Source organism: Apium graveolens, chromosome 2 (genome assembly GCF_009905375.1).
Source record: "Apium graveolens cultivar Ventura chromosome 2, ASM990537v1, whole genome shotgun sequence".
Classification (NCBI taxonomy): domain Eukaryota; kingdom Viridiplantae; phylum Streptophyta; class Magnoliopsida; order Apiales; family Apiaceae; genus Apium; species Apium graveolens.
In genome coordinates this window covers 94707052-94719581 of record NC_133648.1, presented here as the reverse complement: position 1 = coordinate 94719581, position 12530 = coordinate 94707052, and positions in this window count along the sequence as shown.

The following is a 12530-nucleotide window of genomic DNA, read 5'->3' as shown; positions in this document are numbered from 1 at the left end:
TTCACCGCAACGCTGACAACTTTAAATGTGAACAACACATGTCATGAAGCGGTATTGTTACACTAATCCTTCAATTCACCTACAATATGTTCACAAATACAATATAAAGTTCACTTATGTTTTGGATAATTAATTGAAAAATGATATTTTTTTGCAGTATATCCTAACAGCTATACAACCAAATGGTAGGAGATGGATAAATGGTGAAAATGTAACCTTGAGGAGGGGGCTTCTAACATGGAATGTTAAGGTAGTGTGTTCTACTGGATTGCCTCGATTCTCTGCTGGATGGAACCAATTTACAACAAATAATGAGCTGGAAAAAGACGATACCTTGGTTTTTACTTTTCATCAAGAAGATTTAATATTCGATATAGTTATCGAATAGTGCGTTTAATCTCTATTAAATTGGAAAGTAGATGAATGTGATCGAGTATTTTGTGTCTGAAAGATGATGTATTAATCTTATGGATTTTATTGGTTTAAATTTGGATTATGCATCTAAATTTTATTGTCTTCCGTACCGATCAAATTAAATTTCTATTGAGTTCATGTAGTAAATAAAACATTTATTCATAACTCTCGAGAAACTATAGCGTTAAAATTTTATCATCGAAAAGTTTAGGATTTCATCGAGAGTTTATTCATAACTCTCGAGAAACTATAGCGTTAAAATATTGTATCACTTTCTATAATATGATGTAATATATTATAATTATAAAATTAGTAATCACTATTTTTTTCTCCGTTAACACAACATTCCATCCACAACTCATATAACTTAAAATTTATTCTAAGAATTATGCAAAATTCAAATATTTTCAAAATATCTCATTTGATTTATTACGTAATTAAATTAAATTAGTTTTAAATTATTTAGTGATACAATAAAAAAATTATCGATTCATAGAAAGGATATTTTTTTCCCGCAAACACTTAAATTCGTCCACAACTCATTTAATTTTCATTGTATTCTAAAAAATATTAGAGTCTTGCTTATAAAAAATGCCAAAGGCTTATTTTTTAAAATTTTCTTAAATTATGTAATATATTTTTATTACAAAATTGTTAATCAATATTTTTTTCTCCGCTAACACAACATTCCGTTCACAACTCATATAATTTTAAATTTATTCTAATAATTATGTAAAATTCAAATATTTTCAACATATCTCATTACATTTATTACGTAATTAAATTAAATTATTTTTAAATTATTTAGTGATACAATAAAAATTTATTTATTGGTTCATAAAAAGGATATAGGTCAAAAGTAGTTGAATTTATTACTTCTGTCTAGTGTACAAAATGGGTTGCATGCAGATATAGTACCGACCGTTTCTCTCGATTCCTGCTCAAATCCCCGGCGTAGAAGGTCTATCTATCCTCATACCAAGCTCAATCCTCAGATAATCTACACTACGGTACTAATTCCTCAATCCTCTGTTACTGTTTCTTTAATTTGAAGTTCGGTTGTATGCTTCAATTTGTCCCAATCGGTTGTTATAGTAGTTTATCTAACTTATCTGGTCTGATCTGTATGATCATTGAGAATGTAATTCAAGTTGTATTGATCTTAATTGATGCATATAAAGACTTAATCAGATTGGGTTATGAATAGTAGTATCTGCATAATTTGAGAAGCAGAGCAAATTGATGTTTTATTTTATGAGTAGTAAACATGTAGGTATGTTCTATTTGATATATGCATTCACAATTGTAGTTTTTCCTTTTGTTTAAAATCATGGTAAGGAATTTGATATGGGATACTCTTCCTCAATTATACATTATCTGTTATACTCGGTGCCTAATTTATCATTTTTTTAGTAGTCTCCGCACAATGTGAGAAGCAGAGAAAATTAATTTTTACTTTTAGCTATAGTAAACATCGAGGTATGTCGAATTCGATATATGAACTCACAATTGTAGATTTTTATTTTGTTTAAAGTCATTACCAAGTCATTTGATATGCGATACTCTGCTGTAATTGTACAATCCTTGTTGTTATACTCGGTGTAGAATTTTGATAATTTAGTAATGGTGAATACAATGGCTTTAGTAATAGTGAATACTTGTTGTTCTACTCTGTTTTTTCAGTCGTGATACCATAGACTGATTTCCAAAGTTTAGTTTGTTGCAATGGGTATAATGATTCGAGTGTGTTCCTCATTCTTGCTACTTAATTGACAGTTGATTTAGTACATTTTTTCTGGCAAGTAAATATCGGAACAGTCTTGCTACTTTTTAGATGAATTAGGAGATGATAGTGTTACAAAGACTCCGATATACAATCATTGTAATTTCACATGAGCTATATTGCCTGTTTATATTACAGATATGAGTGGAAATACTGATTTCCGTAGTGCAAACATGCAAACCCTGAAAGATTCGGAGATGGTAAACTAAAATTCACTATCAATTCTTGTAAAATACTATAGTATATTCAAAATTTTTAACTCTACATATTATGTGTGCTCTTTATCCAACATTAAATCAGCTTAGGTACTTTAGCAAGGAAAATCCATCGTTCTTTGTAACTCTCCCACGTGACGACAGATTCCTTCGTGAAATGGTATATTTTACTAATATAATGCTAATGTGCATTCTACTATCATTTGATCTTATTGCATGCCTGAAGAGTTTAATGATATTATATGATTTAAAAGTACTAATGTGAAAACAAATTTGTCAATTTGCAGAAACTACCTAATAACTTTGTCAATAGTCTTCGAGAATCTATTCCTAGTAAAGTAATTCTTGTACTTGCTAATGGACATGAAACCTATGTGAATTTCAAGAAGTCGGAACAGTCTCTCTGTCACATGAAAGAGTTCAACATTGATTGTCGAGGTTTGTTCGGTTCCACTTTGATTTACTCTTATAAGGGCTCTGGGAAATTCTTTGTGAATTGTTTGAAGGATGACCTCTGCGAGGTTATATACTTCAAGGATAGGAAAATTCCACGCGACACTTTCTATGATCAAGGTACTATACACAAACTTTATAAAACTCTTGTTGGACTACTATGATAAAAATAAAGTTTCTTATGAATGATATGTTTTTCAGATTTAATGACTGGTATAGGATGGAAGTTCCTGGTGTTTCTTAACAATCCTGCATTTCAAAATGGAGAAATTGTAAGAACACTATTTTCTGTCGAAGTTAGTTATTTTATGTTTATGATATTTAGGTTAAAAAAAGTAGATTACAGTGTTATCGGCCATATCCACTTGTACAGAGCCTATAATTCTGTGCACTTTAGTAATTTATCCATTTAATAGTAAAATGTAAAAGCTGGTACTTTATTAATCTTTGATCTTTGATAGCCAATTCCTGCACATTTCTGGAGAGCATTTGGGAAGCTGCTACCACCTAAAGTCCAGTTCTACATGAGAAATGGAAGTCGATATGAAGGAATGTGTTCCAAAACTGAGAGAAAGATGTATGGCATTGATGATCTTGTGCGAGAATATGGTTTGAGCGAGACTGACAAAGTTTTATTTACCTACTTTGGTGATATTTGATAATTCAAATGTGGAAGCAATGATGCTTGACCAAGATTCCGAAAGTTCAGGTTATATCTACTATACAAAGCATGTAATTAATTTTAAACTTACATATTCGTTTTTTTTAATTTAATGTTATTTATACTACAAAGTCAGAGATGGAGATTGCTGATGAACCTGTTCAACTTCCTGTTAACCTGGAAGTTGATGTTCACAACAATGAGAACATGACTTTTACCTATGTCATGACAACATCCAATGTGGACAACACATCTCATGGAGTGGTACGAAAATATTTTATAAAACTTTATAACACAGTTGCCCTGTTTTTTTAATACTCTGACTTGTACTTATTTTTTACATCTGTATTGTAGTATAACCCAAACTACATTGAATCACCAAATGGACAATGGATAGCTGGTGACATGGTAAATTTGAGAACTGCTGCCGGGAGTTGGTATGTCGGTGTTGTCAAATCGGGGAAGATGTTTAGGTTTTCAAGTGGCTAGAATCAGTTTGTTAAAGACAATGAGATCTCATTACATGAAACAGTTGTATTTCAATTGTTGGAAGAAGATCAGGCTGTAGTTTTTCTGGTGACTTTCCTACACAGGCCTTGAGATGTTTTTCCCATATAAGCAGCTTTAAGACTATGTTTTTCAGTTTCGTTAATGTCTCACACTACTGCTTCTCGTTCTCATCATGTTTTTCTAACATGTTACTTTACTATGGTTGTGTAACTACTTTATTGATTCGGGAACGTTTTGTTGGAATTTAATTATCGGCTTTAAGTTATTATATTTTTATAGAGTAGTTAGAAAGTATTTTGTTTTATCGTATGTTTATAATTTCTGATTAACTATCAAAAAATATAAAGTCATAATTTTAATAATTGGTTATCGAAAAGTTTAATAATATCGTATATTTACAATTTATCGTATGTTATCGAAAAGTTTGATTGAGTACTTGTGGAGTATAAATATTTGGTCAATCTTTTATATCTTAAGTTTAATAATTTGTACAACGGATAGAATTAAAGAAAACTAAAAACATGAATCTAAGTACCGGATTACATAGATAGATATATGAAGCAATCCTTAATAATGATATAAAGTATTGAAGGAAATTATTATGGAATTCTGGAAATTGAAAGAAACTGGATCATAGTACGTACAACTTGTCCAATCTGCAAAATTCATTTACATCAATTCCGGAAAACAAACTTATGAAAGATTGAATATGATGATAACAACTTGATAATGGTCATTATTTAAAATGAAATTCAGAAATGCTAAACACTAATCCAATCCAGCTTTCGTACATAACATCAAGCAAAATAATTGAGTGATAAACTGCTGTATTACTTCTCCTGCAAATTTTATCAAATTAAAAATTCTTAGAATAAGACCAAAACAACAAAAAAACTTATAGAATATAGGTACTTATTAATATATTATACCAATCAATTCATATCAAATTATAATGTAACTCAGACTTACATCAAAAACCAAAACCAATATGTAATCCTTTAAATTTAATGTAGAAAAACAACTTATCTTACAACTTATGAGGATAATTAATGAACGGAATGTAAGTGATTTAATGCAAAAAAACAAAATACAATGCATAAATGTATCTTACCTTTTTAATTTTTTTGGTAACTAATTTTGCAGAGCCTGGAGTATGATCAATGGCATCAAGATCGACAGACTAACACGAAAATAATTACGCTTTATAAAGATTTGTTGGAAGACTAAAATTTATAAAATTATAATGGTTCGAGTATTATAACATATAAAAACCAAACTTACATTAACAGAAAAGTTGATGGAGGAAGATTCTGATATATGTGCAGATTCAGATGGACTTGGACTCTACGTAGTCGTGTCAAATATGTCATTTGCATCAAATATGGTACTATCATCAGTTACATTTGCTTTGTTCAACTGAATAATGACAGTGACTTCATTTTCAACCAAATCTTTAAGTACCTAAGGAAGGCCTTCTGCAGGAGCCTGAGACAATGTAACAATTATTAAACACTTTAATTGATAATTTAGAACATTACATTGGATCTGCTTCGTTGTAATGAATTTATACCTTCTCAAAATCATTATACGCTTTTGTTGCACTTGTGCCAACAATCCTTCTAGCAGCTCGGTCCATGAGCATAATATTACATGAAAATATATCATCTTTGGCAAGGACCATGATACGAAACCTGAATTTATAAGGAATTATGTGATAAGTATTGAAAGTTGACTTTAATACAGAGTAAAGCATAATAAATTTTTGATATAACTCTAATTTGTTCTACCTTTTAGGGGCAACCGAAATTATGCGAGGGCAATTATTACATCGAAATCTCCTGTCAAGCCGCTCAACCTCTTGTTGACATTTGTTACAACTGTAAAACCACCATGCTACATCCTCATCCACTTTAACAACTGAGAACGTGGTGTATATCCTTTTCTGTTTGAAGTGAAAAAAGTTCAGATTTAAAAATAAATCATATTCAATATGGTTGTGTCGTGTAAATTTTATAAAATTTATAAAACCTTCAAGTCATCATATGTTAGCTTTTCATTGAGATCCTTTAATCTCATTATTTCCATAAAGGTTTGAATATATTCAGATTTTGCCGCCTTAATCTATTTTTCTCTCTTTGACATATATTCCTCCTCCTTCAACCTACAAAGGTAAACATTGATGAACTCAGCCTCCTATCAACTGTTATTAAACATGCAAACGTGATGTAATTATGTAATTATTATAATTCTTAATCATAGTACCTCATCCTCATATCAGTCACAGATTCATCATCTAGGTTGAGGTACAATTTTGAAGATGGCAAAGTACCAATCTGCACAGTATCTAAATCAAAGCAATATAGTTCAGGAAATTGTTGTATAATGTCAAGGTCATTTATACTAAGTAGTTAAAGAGAACTTACTCATGAAAGTTGTAAATTTTGTGCTCGTTATTATTGCAATGACTGGAGACTGGAGTTCCTTAGTATAAATGTTATTGGCCAACACAGCAAGATCTCCCCAAACACTGACTTTATGTTGATTACTATATTGAAAAATGAACATATATATTTCAGGATATACAACTTCCACATTAGAGGCAGACTCATAAAATAATTGTTAGGTCACACACACTGTAGAAGGGGGTTGAATACAGTGTTTAGCACAATCAAATCGAATATAAGACCTCAAGTAACAGAAAACAGATTTTATTCAACACAATAAACTCTGTTACAATATAGAACTGACCTCTCTCAGTGATGAACAAATTATCACGAGAGCTGTTAGGGTTACAAAGAATAATAACTTCGATAATGATAACACTTATAGTGTAAACCCTATGCCTGTGTTTATATACTACACGGTTATAAGATAAATTCTAATTGATATGGAATATAATTCTGCTTCCTAAAATATATCAACTAGTTATCTTTTCTTCCAAGTATTTTATTCTTCATAGAATTCTTTCTTTATGCATAATTATTTCTGTCTTAGTCTCGATCTTCTTTTCTTTCAATCAGCCGCCTGTCTTATCTGAAAGTCATCTTAAGTCCTGATATTATCTCCTGATAAATATCTTCTGATCACTTAAGTTCTGATAACTTAAGTTCTGATATCTTAAGTTCTGTCTTCAGTATAAGTGCTGATTTCCAGCAGAACTGATTTATCCTGTTAAGTAAGATTTGAAAACTAAACATAAATCATATTACATATGACATTATCAAATATATCTAACAATCTCCCCCAACTTGTAAATTAGCATAATATACAAGTTCAACAGATATTTGATAATATCAAAAACATTAAGTACAAATGCATGAAAATTTGACTAGATAACTACAACTTATAGTCCTTTCAGCTTTACCATCTTAAACTTCTGATAACAGCTTCAGTCTGTATACACTTCAGAATTTAAGCAGTTGTAAATCTTTGACTTGGCTTCAATTTCTGATTTCTTTGATATCAGGAGTTGTCCTGAGATAGTTCTTCAACAAACATCTCTCAGCATATTCAAGTTCTTTAACCATCCTCCTTTTAGCATTTATCAATTCAGCTGTATCTTCTCCAGTTTGAAAAATAGCTACTCTGAGATCATTTATCTTAGCTTTTCTTATCTCCTGATCTAGTCTTATCAGATATGCCTTGTCAGACTCTAGATTGAATTCCACAACTTTATAACCCAGAAAAGTAGTTATAATCCTAGCAGAGTTAGGCTTCATTTCGATAATATCACCTTTGTGATCTCTGTACTTGGGACAGTATGTGCTATCCGACTTTACAGAATAAAGCTTTTTCTGTCTTTGAATTTGAGACTTTAAATACCCTGCAACACTTTCTGTTAATCTGTCTTTCACTTGAAGTAGGAATAGAACATGTTCCAGTTCCTCAAAATACTTCAGTGGTATAACATTCTGCTTAATCTGGTATACCCTTCCATCTATCATAAAATATAACAAGATATGTTCTTTCAAAAAGGTATGGTAAACCATTTGTACAGATTCAAGTCGATTCAATCTTTCAGGAGTTGCTCCAACACCTGGTTCACTTAAGGAAGTCGGATCATTGGTAGTGTTATGTACTCTTCTTTCATCAGAACTACCCAACCCAGATTTATCTCTTGCTTCCTTTCCTGTAACAACTCTTGCTTCAAAACCACTTGTTGCAGTCTTCAAAGGTTGAGTCTGAGCCTCTTTGGTGAATCCTGGTAGGAGTATCTTTGAAGGTTTAACATGAGCAATGTCAGAGGTTTCCTTTTCCTTATCTTCTGATATCAAGCCAACTTGAGCTATGTTAGAGGTTGCTTGCTTTACTGTCATATCAGAACTTACTATATCTTGACTCTGAACAACATGAGCCATGTCAGAGGTTGTTTGAAAAATCTTCTTTTGCATCAGAGTAAGATTAGCATCTTCTTCATCATCAATTATTTCTTCATCCATGACTGGCATATAAACTTTACAGGTTCATCAACTTTTTCTTTGCCCTTGGACCTTGGATTAATTTCCACTTCTGATTTGGCTTTGGTTGCCTCAGAACTTGTTCTTTCCTTTATCACAATACCCTTAGGCTTTGGAAATTTCTTTTCAATACAGAAGCTTTAGATTTTGTCTTGACACCTTCTGCTTTGAGTCTAGCTTCTTCTTCCTTTATAGCTTCTTCTTCCTTTAGACTCTCAAAGTCCATTCCTGGATTTTCTTTAAGAAATAACTGCTTTGAAATTTCTTCATCAAGTTCCAAATGTTCACCAGAACTTATCCTTTTACCAGTATCAGAACTTATTCTTCTCCCAGTATCAGAACTTGTTCCTTGACTTGTAATTCTAGCTTTACTTGATGAAAATCCTTTGCCTTGACCTTGACCTCTACCCTTGTTAGAGTTTCCCTGGTCATCATTTCATCATCCTTTCCTTTCAGTGTCTGAATAGATTTATATTTGGACTTAATCACTTTCTCCCCCTTTTTGGCATCAGCAGGTAAAAGAAGAGAGACAAGCAATTCCACTGAAGATTGGATCTCATTGAGTTGATTTTGGTGAGAAGCTTGATTCTTCAGAATTTCTTCAATTTGAGTTTGTTGCTTCTCCTGAGTTTTCTCAATATAGGCAATTCTGTCAAAGGCTGGCTTGAAAAATCTATTCTTTTCAAGTTTCACATTCATATCTTGCTGGATCAAAGTTTCTTGAATTTTATTCACCTTGGCATGAGTTGTTGAGTGTTGACCCTGAAGGTGCCTAGTAATCAATGCAGTAACTCTCAGCTGTGCCTTGAAATCATCATTTATCAACATTTCATCATCTTTTGCCAGATGCTCAGCAAGAATCTTTTCAGAAGGAACAAAACTAACCGTGTTCCATTCCTTAGTCCACTCCTTTGCTCTAGGAGTTTCACTCCAAGGTACTGGTGCTTCCCCTATAACAAACTTCTTAACTAAATCAGCTTTAGTAATTGTTTATTGAGGTACATGTCCTGATGGACCAGCTGCATCAGCATCTAAATTTGCAGCAGCTTCACCAGTAATTTCTTCATTAGCAGCATCAGAACTTGTAGAGTCTGCAGTATCAGCATCCTCGGATAAAACAGCAGTATGAGAGGCTATAGAGGCTTCAACATCATCCTCTAAATTCTGATATGCAGCCAGGTTCTGATCAACATCAAAAATTGATGTTGTTGGTGGAGTGAGTTGAATTGGTGGAGCTTCCAAGTACAAAACCTCAGGCACAATCAAGTTATGAATATCAATTTCAGCACTTGTACCTGGTTCTTCAGTATGTACTGGATCAACTATAGGTGACATATGAGGTGTAGGAATTTTTTCTTGAGCAGTTTCATGTTGTGCAGAAGGAAGTGATTCAATAACAATTGGTTCTGTTGAGATCAGAGATTCCTGATCCCCTTCCTTAGCTGCTTCCACTATATCTGAATCTGACTCAACTATGTCCCTAAGAGCTCTCTGTTTCTTTAATTTCTTCAAAGGTGGAGACACCGTAGGAGCTTTATCATCAAAATTTAACTTTCTAAACCTTTTGAGGGGCCTAGAACTCCCAGTTATAGTATCTTTCTGAGGAGAAACCTTCTCAGCTTCTACAACAACAGGTTCTGATATGGGAACCTGTTCCTCATCATCTGATTCATCTCGCAGAATAATTCTCCTTCTCTTCTATTGAGTCTGAGGTACTTTCTTAGTCCTCTTGGGTTTGGAAGATGAAGACTGCACTATAGGATCTGAAGGTTGAGGTTGAGAAGTTTGAGGTGTTTGTGTAGAGGTGGTAGGTGCTGATGGATGAGGTTCGGATGATTGAACATCACGATATAGTTCAGTGTATTTAACTGGATCTTAGGTTAGTTAAGGCTTGTTTGACAGATAAAGGAACTAGGAGGGGTCTTAACACAGCCTTCTTATTATCAGTTGATAATAAGTCATTAAAAGCTCTTTTAGCTAGTCTGAATGATAAAATTAATTTACTACAAAAACTATAGATAAGCTGACAGAATCTAGCAAAATAAACAGTATTTATATCTTCTGTCATTCTATCCCCAATAAAACCTAAGACAACACTTGCATAATCAAAATCAGTTTAATTTATGAGAGCATACCCGATTTGTTGGCTGAATATGGGAATTGTATCGAAATTAGAACATTTGTTTGTAAAAGCCTTGGTAATGCAGTCAAAGAAGAAACTCCATTCCCTCCTTATGTAGGATCTCTTCAACTGACCCAGCTTGGCCAATGTCCTCTCATACCCCAGACTGGCCATCATGTTTTGAAGAACTGGCTCTTCAACAGTAGAATAAACACAGTTCTCAGGCAGCTGCAGTGCTTGTCGAACCGTAGCCAATGTCACGACATGCTCATCCTCCCTTGATGAAAAAATAATACTTGGGGACCCTTGAGCACCACCATCATCATATACTCCGCTTCTCCAGAACTCCAGTACTTGAGTACCAGAGACTACATCAGGTTTGGTCTGAGCGTACCCAATATCAGAACTAGCAAGAAAGTCCTGAATGAAGTGAAGTTCTGATGGGGCTTCTGACTTGCTAAGAATAGAGGAGAAGTTATTAGGAACAAACTTATCTCCATCAAAAATTACATCTTTTGGTGCCATCTTTGTAAGAAATTAAGTGAATAAGAGAATGTTTGCAAAGTGTTTGTAAAAAGTCCTGAGAGAAAAACAACTTCAGAAAATAAAAGAGAGAGAGAGAGAGAGAGAGAGAGAGAGAGAGAGAGAGAGAAAGAGATTTAGAATAGAAAAGTAAGTAAAAGATTAGAAAATATTTTATCTCTCATATATGTACGCTCTCCACTCAACAGTTGTATTTTTGAAGCATGGGATACACTTTACATCTGGCACCATGTGAACAGTCAGTAAACGGTTAGAAAAAGAGTTAATGGGCACGTAAAATAAGCAATAATTACCGTGCACATGCAGTTTTTCAGGACATACATGTTAACCACTAACCACTAAGCCATAATGATTATGATTGTTTTACCTAACATTAACCAATATTCTGTAAAAATATTATCGTTCAAGTAATGACCAAAAATAAACCAAGTAAATAAATACTGTCATGTCAGCATCAGAACTTGATTATTATCAGGATTTAAAAGTCATCAGAATATGGCTCCCTAACTCGAAAAGTGAATTTGTATTCCTGTAATTCTTCACACAAATACTGATATGGTTTCATCAGAACTTAATCATCAGAACTTCCATCAGAACTTGTCCTCAGAATTTATGCAATCTGACACATAAACTGTTCATCTAAAACAACATTTATCACCATTCATATGGAGTGTATGTGTGTGCATTAAGCTAAATATCAGACAAAGAGTAAAGTCTGATTCACTTCAGTACATCTTAGAAATAAGGCATAACTAAGAACTTTACTCAAAATCTGTCATTATTCTGAAGTCTACTTTAGAATGAGTTCATACATGAGTCCACCTCAACTGTTTTGTGCTCATTTTATGCATCTTTTGAAATTCTATATTACAGTAGCTTCTCAATGTAAGTGAGTCACGACTGCTTATCAGAATTTATGCTTCTATCAGAGTATTTCTCCAGTAATCATAGAGTGTGAAAAGTCACCAAGAAATTTTTTATTTTGCTTTTCTAATGCATATTACTTAATACCAGCAATGCACTTGGGTCTTCCCTTCCACATTTTTACTCTAGATCTCAAAGGAGTACCTGATTTTTATTTCTTTTCTTTTCTTTTCTTTTTCTTTTGATAAGTGAGTCTTATCAGCACTTAGTACATCCATCAGATTTACTAACATCAGAACTTAACAGATAAGAAGCATTATTCTAGTTTTTGACTTAGTAATAAGATACAAAAAGTAAACTTAACTAAGCTCAATATCAGAATTTGCTTGTGTTAAAAGATTTTCACATAAACAATTACTTCAAATATGGGATCTTTAGTATATTAAAGACTACTAGTTCAGCATCTAGCACAGTTATCCTCATTGGATTGAATAGTCATAGAAACATT